This window comes from Eulemur rufifrons, chromosome 16 (assembly GCF_041146395.1).
Source record: "Eulemur rufifrons isolate Redbay chromosome 16, OSU_ERuf_1, whole genome shotgun sequence".
Lineage (NCBI taxonomy): Eukaryota > Metazoa > Chordata > Mammalia > Primates > Lemuridae > Eulemur > Eulemur rufifrons.
The window spans coordinates 65,688,184-65,698,415 of record NC_090998.1 but is presented as its reverse complement, the minus strand read 5'-3'; the positions used below and the strand labels follow the sequence as shown (position 1 = coordinate 65,698,415).

Here is a 10,232-nt window from a genome sequence, read left to right as displayed (position 1 = left end):
CTCTCTGAATTCTCACATTTAGATAAGTTCTTAGCACAAGCTAGATTTTTCCACACATATTTATTGTATAAATGAATGAGAATGAGAATGCTTTCTTTTCTTGTTATTGTACTAACAATGCATTTTTTAAGATAAATTATGGCTACCTCCTTTTGACCATAATCCTGTTGCCTAATTGTTCCTTTAATTTCTATGACATTGTATTTTCCTGTTACTGGTTTTTTTAATTGTTTTCTCTTAATACTATTGAAACCAGATAGAACCCCTAATAGAGGCCAATGACTATCAGAACAAAATTATTCAAGTTTCTCTCATTTTACCTTTGTTCTTCTCTTTCTGTGCTTATTCCCTCTCAGAATTTTCCTTCCTTTTTTTAGTTCATTTCTTTCTTCTTTGCATAACTTATTTCTTAGGATATCAAAGCATGCACATGGCTTGTGTATTTATGTTCTCTTATCCTTGATACAAATCTTTTTTTTTTTTTTTTTTTTAATTCGGTCCCCTTAGGGACTGTCAAAAATTGCCGATGTCGACTACGTTGCAAGTCATCATGGCAGGGTATTGGGAAAAGTTTTCAATTAGCAATAATCACGCCTCGGATAAACCTCATCGGCTATGATACTGGCACTGCACAAAGCTGATACACAACTTTGTTCCTTTAAATATCCACGTCTGACCCTTGATCTAATTGTCTCATGGACTATCTAACTGATGGTCCAATTTTGACCTCAAATATATTACTTGTTAGAAAGTAGTACGGTATAGATGGAAATATATTTAGGTTTTGTTTCCATCTAATTCTTTTAATTAGCCATGTGATAATAAGCAACGTATCTGACCTCTCTGGCCTTCAAAGTTCTCTTCTAATAAAATGTAGAATTTGTTTTATAAAATTGCTAAGCTTCCTCCAAACTTTCAGTTGAGTCTCTATGATCCATATCTAAATGTTTCACTTTAAAATGGTTCCCCATTTGATAATTTCATTTCTATTATTGGTGTCTCATTATTTCACTTTCTGGCTTGAATATTTGGGATTTCCACAACTCTTCCTTCACCTTTTTTTTTTTCCTTTTTCTACTTATCCAGTAAAAATTCAGCTGGGTTCTAAGAAACAAACATCATTTCCCCATCTGGAGAAGGAAAGAACATTCAAGAGTTTATACAAAGGCAAGAAAAGGAAGGCACATGGAAAATAATTTCTCACATTCAATCATTTGTACTTGACATTATGCATGGTCTCTTTAGCTTTATATATTAATAGCTATTTCTGTTTGCCTTTATGTAGTGGGAACTTTATAAAAATGGGAACTTTTATTTTCTATTAGGGATATTTTCAGTCTTCCCAACAAGGTGTGGAATGTCAACATTGAACGAGCAAAGTGAAACATATGCATTATGTATACATGTTTCTAAGTGCTTAACATAATTTTGTTAATCTTATAACTGTCCTATAGGGTAGGCGCTATTATCTCCATTTTACATAGGAGGAAACTGAAACATGAAAATGTTAAGTGAGCTTCTAAAGTTATGCAGATAGTATATAGCAGAGCTGTACTTCAAATCCAGTCAGGGTGGCTCCTGAGTCTGTGCTAAGCTGTGTTGTCTGCCTCTCAAGATTGTGTAGGATCAGGTTCAGGAAGACTGAGATACCTGAAGAGAGGAGCCAGAAGTCCAAACAAAAATGTCTAGCTGCATTGGGAGGTCCATAAGGCATATTGTAGTTCAGTGCCGAGAGCTGGGTTTGGTAAAGAAAATGTTTGTAAACAGAATGGTAGAAGCAGAAAGAATAATCAGAAAGGGATCAATCTGAGAAATGTTTCATGAAATAACTGACAGAATTTTCTGATATACTATACAGTCATATGTCAGTTAACAATGGGGATACATTCTGAGAAATGCATTGTTAGGCAATTCTGTCACTGTGTGAATGTCATAGAATGTACTTACACAAACTCAGATGATATAGCCTACTACAAACCTAGGCTATGTGGCATAGCTTATTGCTTCTGCAAACCTGGACTGAATGTTACTGCACTGAATACTCTAGGCAATTGTAACATAATGGGAAGTATTTGCAGAATTAAACATGTCTAAATATAGAAAAGGTACAGTAAAAATACAGTATAAAAGATTTTTTTAAAAAGGTACATATACCTGTATAGGGCACGTACCATGAATGGAGCTTGCAGGACTGGAAGTTGCTCTGGGGTGAGTTAGAGAGTGAGTGGTGAGCAAATGTGAAGGCTTAGGACATCACTGTGCATTTTTCTACAACTGGAAGGGCAGTAGGTTTACATCAGCATCACCACACATACATGAGTCATGTGTTGTGTTACTATGTTATGATGGCTACTTCATTAGGTGATAGGAATTTTTTCAGGTCCATTATAATCTTATGGGACCACTATTATATATACAGTCCATCATTGACAGAAATGTTGTTATGCAGTGCATGATTGTACATAGAAAAAAGTGAAAAAATAGTGGCTCCATAAACCTTAATGTTTTTTTCTTGACATTTGGTGGAGACCTCTAAGGACCTTTCCTTAATCAAAATAGAGTCAACATTCAAAAGGCTTATCTGGCATGAGAAAACTCTTGCCAGAGGCAATATTTTAGTTAAGTGGGTTTCTGAGCAGGAAATTTTTGCTGTTTTAGTTTTGTGGCTCCAATTTTGAGGTTGAAGAAGAATTCAGTCCAGGCACTGTGGGCATAAGGAACAGACCAAACCCTAGAATGATAGATTAGACCCTTCTAGCTGGATGGTATTTAGGGTGGATTCTAGCATGCACTTAGGAAAAGTGATGCAGAATCCTAGTTTAAAAACCTTCCAGTTTCCTGCAATTTTTTTTTTTTTTTTAAGAAAAAAAGAGGCTGATGCTCAGCAAAATTATAGGATCTACAGCACAATGATATTTACTTTCTATAGCAAGACTTAATAGAAATGAAATGACTAATAAATTGCTTTATTTCATTATTGATGACTCAGGGGTGAGGCTATGTTTACTAATGGAAGGTCTTTAAATATGCCATCGGGCAAGATCAGAACTGTCAAAGACAGAGAAGTTGAGGTACCTGGGAGACATCTAAGTAGGGAAATATGCTGATGTGAAGCTCAAGAGAGAGAAGTCTAGGCTAAAGAAAATATTTTAGAGTGCTTAAGTGCTTTTGTTGTATTATATTATCTTTGGCAAATATTTAGTTCTTTCCCCCACCTAAAGAGAGAAATATATTTCCCTGCCTCATTATGTGGGGCTTGGCCAAGAGACTTGCTTTGGACAATAGGAACGGGCAGTTATAATAATGTGCCAGTTCTAATCCTGGCCTTAAGAGTCATGAAGTTTTTGTTGACCCCTGTTGCATTCCTATCTGTTGCCATGGACACCACTGGTCCAAGGTGGGTGAGAGCTATGTGAGGCAGTCCTGAGTAAAGCCTAGAAGCAACAGAGCCAGGCCAGCCTAGAAAAGGTAATAGCCAACCACCACATAGATATATGGTGAAGATAATAATTGTAGTTTTGAGCTTTTGAGTTTGGGAATGATTTTTTTTGCAGCATCATGGTGGCAATAGCTAACTTATTCAGTGCTCTTAACTTTATTCTTGAATTAGCACTATCTTCTAACTGAATCTCTCCATTCCCTCTTATTTAATCCTACCATACTACAGTATTCCTAATCATGACTTTTGTCATAACTATCCTAATCAGAAACTGACAGAGCTGTGCAGCTAAGTGAAGAGGGACCATAAAATGGTGGTCCCAGCATTATCAACTAAAGGAAGAATCCAAATTATGAAAAAAGCAGAATTTAATTTAACATAAAAATCTCCTTACCTGGGTGGGTGGAAAATATAATATTCAAGTATTATTCATAAGATAATCATGTGTGAATAATCAAGAGATTACAATATGACAATCAGACTTTGGGTTAGGGCATGTGGAAATAATGGAAAAGAAAAATTTTTGGTAGAGCTTTTATGAGATTATAGATTCTCTTCTGACTCAGTCTGAATTCTCATGTTTTCCCCATATCCCCGGATCCTTTATAGGCAGAGCATTAAAGTAGCATATAATTAAATATGATTGAACACTGCTTTCCTTGAAAGTTATGTTATTATATCCCCCTTTATCTCTAACTTCTGTAAATTAATTTGGCCTAAGTCCAAAAGGCACTAATACTTATGCATTAATAAACTTTAAAAGCCCTTAAGTCAATTTTAAAATCAATGACTATTATTTTCAAAAGAAATATGATTTTTTGACTGTATTTCCTACAGCAAATAAAACTATTCTAAAAAAAATTGTTTGACAGAATCTTATAACTGTAATTGGAGTATGATATATCAACTTAGAATTAAAATAGCCCTGTGTTTCTTACCGAGTAGTTTAAACAAGTTTTTTCTATGTAAAATCTGGAGCAAAGACTGTGTTACAGTTAGAACCTCTTTTATAGGGTACTTGGTGTTTTAGTAGAACTACCAGGTTTCCTAACAGGTGTCTCTTCACAAACACTTTCTGCTTCTAGCTTCCTAGCTCTAACTTGACTATATTTTAAGCTCCCTGTTCTGGTTAACGGCAATATTAACTTCCCAACTGTTAAGACGTTTGCTAATAGTAAGCCCTTACTCTCTTTCAGGACATGAAATCTAATTAACCACAAAATTTTTTAGAATTGTCCTTTTCCGTGTTTTTCAGAGATATTCTTTCCTTTTCTGAGGTTGTGCTAAGATCTTTAGCACTTCTTAAACCACTGGAGGGACAACTATAGTACTTATATAAGCTTAGCATTCTACAGAGAATGAATAAATGAATGAATGAATGGTTACTCCTTCTTTTCAAAACTCCCATAATTGCTCTTTTTTATGGCATTAATCCCCAAATCTTTAGCACTGTGATCAATCAAATCTCCAGGACATGATTTAATTACCTTTGTAATCTCATCTCTCACTATATTCAAAAGAATACCTCATTTTCCTCTCATGGGTAAAAATACACACTCACAAGTCTATGCTTTTTTTTTTTGTATTAGTCCCTTGATCTGAAATATCTTTATCTACATTTTCTATTTGGAAAAATCCTGCTTTTTCTGTGAGGCCCATTTCAACTCTATAGCATAGTAATTAAGAGCATAAACTTTAAAGCCAGACCCATTTGAAAAAAAGTTATACCAGTTTCTTATAAAACTGAACATACATCTATTGTATGGCACAAGAATTTTACTCCTAGGAATTTACTCCCTCCCCCCCAAAATGAGAAGATATAAAAATAAGTATGCAAGAATATTTGTAGCAAATGTATTCATAAAAGTCAAAACTGAAAATATCCTATTCAAAAGAGTATGGATAATCATCGCATATTTGTATTCATAGAAAAGAATTCTACTCAGTAATAAAAAGGAAATAAATTTAAAAACATGGATGAATCAAAAAGGTATTATGCTCCATGAAAGTAGCCTTAATAAAGGAGCACCACTCTGATTTCATTGAAAGTTTTACAGAAATGAAAAATGATGTATGTTGGAAAAACAATCAGAAAAGTGGTTGCCTCAGGGGAGTGGTGTAGGTAGGTATAATATTACCTGTAAAGACGCAGGGGAAAATATTCTGAAATGATGACAATCTTTTATATCTAGACAGGTAGTTGGGTTACACAGTTGTGTCAAAACTCATCAAATCATATACTTAAGATTTGGTCATTTTGTTTTATATAAATTTTACCTCAAAATAAAAAAGAACTACAAACATAAATTGAATTACAAGGAACATGTGCTTAGAGAGGAAATGCACTGATGTATAACATTTATTTAGAAATTCTTCAATAAAATATCATGGATTGACAGATAGATTAATGGAGAGATAGATACATGTACAAAGAAAACTGTTTATACACAATACTCTTGATGCCAAAGGTGTGGGTTCTTTATACCAAGCGATTTTCCAATTTTCTATGGATACCAACTCCATATCTTACAATTAATTCAATTCTTACACTAACTACTAGGAGATGGTGCAGGCCCCACAGGTTAAGGGCTCAGTCCTCCAGCCTTTCCCCCACTTCAGATACCAGTCACAAGTATTAGGTGCCCAGGGTAAACATATCTCTGTCAGATTTGGCTACAAATTGGGACTCCTTACAATCCTCTTCTCATGTTTGATAATTTGCTATAATAGCTCACAAAACTTAGGGAAATACTTTATTTGTGTTCACTGGTTTGTTGTAAAGGATAATATAAAAGATACAAACAAATAGCCAGATGAAGAGGTACATAGGGCAAGGGTTAGAAGGGTCCAGAGCACAAAAGCTTCTGTACTCATGGAGCTGGGGTGCACCACCCTCAAGGCACATGGATGCATTCACAATCTGGCAGCTCCCGAACTCCATATTTTGGGAATTTTTATAAGGGTTTCATCACATAGAAATGATTGATTATTAACTTATCCTCTAGCCTCCTTCTCCTTCCCAGAGAATAGAGGGTAGGGCTGAAAGGTCCAAGCATCTAATCATGGCTTGGTATTTCTGCTGACCAGTCTCCCACCTGAAGCTATCCATAGGCTAATTCTCATTAGAACAAAACATGCTCTTGTCACCCAGGAAATTCTAAGGAATTTAGGAGCTTTGTGTCAGAACCTGGGGTCAGAGACCAAATATGTATTTCTTATTATGTCACAAGACATGATAAAGCACATGTAGTGAAATGTTAATGGTAGAATCTAAATGGTGGGTATATCAGTGTTTACTAGAAAATTCCTCGAACTTTTCTGTATGAAATTTTTTATAATAAGTATAATAAAAAATTAATTTTAGAAGTAGATTATTCTTATTGAAATCAATTATTACGCTCTTGGCTGCAAAATGGTATATTTTTTCTAAGGCCCTCATTCCATTCACATTTATTGGTTGGTATTTTATAATCAGAAAGAGCTTGTTCTTCTCCCATAATTATCACTTTATTTATTGTGAGCATGGCCTCATGTAATCTTACTCTATTTATTGAGTTATACCATATTACTTTTGTCATTAATTTCCAAGATCAAAATTCCCCATGTTTAGCAAAGTGAAAGTCTTTCAAGCTATCTTCTGTTTCCTTTTGAATGTCCTTTTGAATGATACCTACAATTTCTCTCCAATATTAGGGGGTTCTTCTTTACATTTTTTGACTTCTTTTATGCCGTCCCTCATTGCATATTTTTATCACCCTTCTCCACTAGTTAAAAACTCTGCCTCCCAACAACATCAGTGTATTAACACATTGTTCAAATCTATAATGCTCTATATATGTGTAATTCAAGGGAGGATTTTGGGGTAAGATGATAATGTAAACACAGGCAATTAACAACTCCTTGGATCCCCACGGCAATGATCAAAGGGAATTTTAAAGAAGAAATTTCTGAATATGACCTGAAATCTAAAGAAAGATGCCAAAAAAAAAAAAAAGTGAGGATTTTTAACTAGATATACCAAAGGAACACACAAAGAGGATTCTTCTTCTCCTTCTAAAGTTGCATCACTTCAAAATAATGGAGAATACTTTTTTTAAACATCTTAAGTACACTCTGACTTGTAGAGCAAGGGGTAAAATCCCCAATGTACGATGGGGCAGAGATGTCAGTCGTTTACTTTTTTTTTTTTTTAATGCCATGGAACTGTATAAATTTGAAAGCAGCTGGACTTTAAGCCCTAAGTCAACTTTCAGAAAGCTGAAAGGGCATTTGAGGAGAGCTTCCGACATTGAGGCTGCAACACTAGGAAAGAGTGTGAGTATAGCACCACTTTGGAACTGGTGAGATTCTTTCATTATTAACAACAAAAAAGAAAAAAAGGAAAGGAAAATTAATTGAGCTTTAATTTAAGGAGTCATAAATAGAAAACCAAATGAAATCAATAAAGGTAGGAGAAGGAGAGAAGGATATAACAGAGTTAAAGCCAAATTTAGTAAATTAGGAAACAGATAATCAATAAAATATTTAAACAAGTTCAAGAGCTGGGTCTTTCACAAAGTAAAACATTCTCCATGCCTTAATAGTTTTAAACATGGTTGTGTGGTTTGGCTTATATTCTTGCCCTTCCTCTTTGCCTTGACAAATAGGCATATACTACGGAGGACATGGTCCCTTAGCCTTGGTTCCAAAATAAGCCACATTATGTATGTTTGCTATGACATAAAGCTGACAGACAGGGAAATTGACACAAGAAGAGGGTTCTGACATAACTCAAAACAAATAAACAAATAACAACAAAAAAAAAGTAATGCATGTGGCATTGGCTTGGAATCAGGTAGTAAATTGATAGTGAACAGTTATTAGAGACTGGAAAAATGCCAACAGACTATGCAATCATGAAATATTTGGCAAATCTGTCACATCTAATACTTTAAAAAGACAGATAATGTATCTAATGAACCTGTGGCTCTGGGAAAAGAATTTATAAATAGAATGTTATGAGTTTTTTGGTATTAGTTGCATCGATAAGGTGCTTTCCAAGAAAAATTGAGTTCAAGGAAGAATCGGCTCATTTTCAAGAAAGATCAAATGGGAAAAGAGATAGTTTGGAAATTCCAAAACTTGCAGTATTTGGAGATATAGCTCCTTCTCTTCTCCAACTGGCAAAAGGAAAAAAAAAGTTTTGAGCAACTTTAGTGAACAAAGCGAGGACATGACCATCACACCTGTTGTTTTAAACTTGAATTTAATTATTTGTCTATCCTCCATCCTTTCAGTTGAACATAATTTCTCTGGAAAAGAGATCAAAGACATGATCCCACAGACATCTGATAAGCAGCTCAAAGTAATTATAATTAAGTCAAAAGAAAAAGTCATGTCTTAAAAGAATGGTGAGTGCGGCTGTTAATACTATTAATACATAGAGCTTACTGGAAGCAAATACATTTTTAAAAATATTTTCAGAGTTATATTTCTAGAAGTGTCACCTGTCTAGTTAAAAAGACAGATTATTTTAGGCACAAAAGCCTCCATTTCAGATATGGCCAAAGATGATCATAAAAAAGGAGACATTAATTAAAGAGTGGGGAACGCAGATGCCATGGAGAACAAAAGACAAGATGCTACTTTCAGGGAGCAGAACCATAACCTCTAAGTATTAATAACATTTCCTTGATCAGTGTAGGAACACTTGACAGAGTTAGTTCAGTGAAATTTCAGAATTGCTTTGAGCCATTTGCTACTCTAAATGTCTGCACTTATATCTTGTCCCTATTCTGCCATTATATATAGGATTTGTGTTATGGAGGTTGAGGGGAGGGATGTTGAAGAATAGGTTATCTTCCTCCCCCTCCCCCCATCATGTTTCCAGATCAAGAACAGCCACATCTGAGTTTGACTTGGTTTGGACAATGAAAAGTGGAAGGTATGACACATACCACATATAAACAGCAGCTCTCTCTGTAATTGCATGGTTTCGTTAGGCCTCTTGTTCTTCTCTTCTTATCTATTCCTAAGAGAATAGGTGTTTCCTGCAGAAAATTTGCCCCTTCAGGCAAGGTCCCTGAATGAGAAGACACATGGAGCAGAGTGGAGCCCAAACAAGTAGAGCTAAGTGAACTACAATCATAGGAGTGTAATGTGGGTGAGAAATACATTCTCATTGTGTTGTAAGTAACAGAGATTCTTGGGTATTTAGATGTGCAGCAAGGCTGACTAATAAAAGCTCCTACCCATAACTAGGTAATTAGATCAGGAAGGTGAAGCCCTTATGAATGGGATTAGTGTCCTTATGAAAAGAGACTCTAGAGCTTGTTTTCTCTCTGTTTGATCTCTGCCATATAAGGATGCACCAAAAAGACAAGGAAGCAGGCCCCCACCAGATACTGGATCTGCCAGCACCTTGCTCTTGGACTCCCAGACCCCAGAACTATGAGAAGTAAATGTTCATTGTTTAAGTAACCCAGCCTATGGTAATTTGTTATAGCAGCCAGAGCTCACTAAAATACAAGCTTAGAGGGGAAACTGATTTTTAAAGTATAAAATAATATTATGCACAAATCTATGTTTTAAATTTGCTTGAGATAATGATTTCTGAAAAAAAAAAAATTCCAAAACAGCTACAGAAAAGAAGAAAAACTAAATAGGCAGATTTGTTTTTTAGGAAATCTTGGAAAAAAATGTGAAAGAATTACCTCCCAAGGACTAGTAGGCCCAGATGGTTTTACAAGCTAATTTATTTCAATCTTTCAAAGAAGAGATACTTCCAAGAAGATATATCCATGCTATTCGACAA

The 10,232-nt window shown here is 35.0% G+C and overlaps 1 non-coding gene across 1 annotated transcript; it reads right to left on the bottom strand.

Annotated features, from left to right (window-relative positions):
- Positions 1-498: 498 nt before the first annotated feature.
- LOC138397635 (U4 spliceosomal RNA) lies at positions 499-639 on the bottom strand. Its single transcript, XR_011235779.1, has one exon. It is a non-coding gene; the product is annotated as a U4 spliceosomal RNA (small nuclear RNA).
- Between the last annotated feature and the right edge of the window lie 9,593 nt (positions 640-10,232).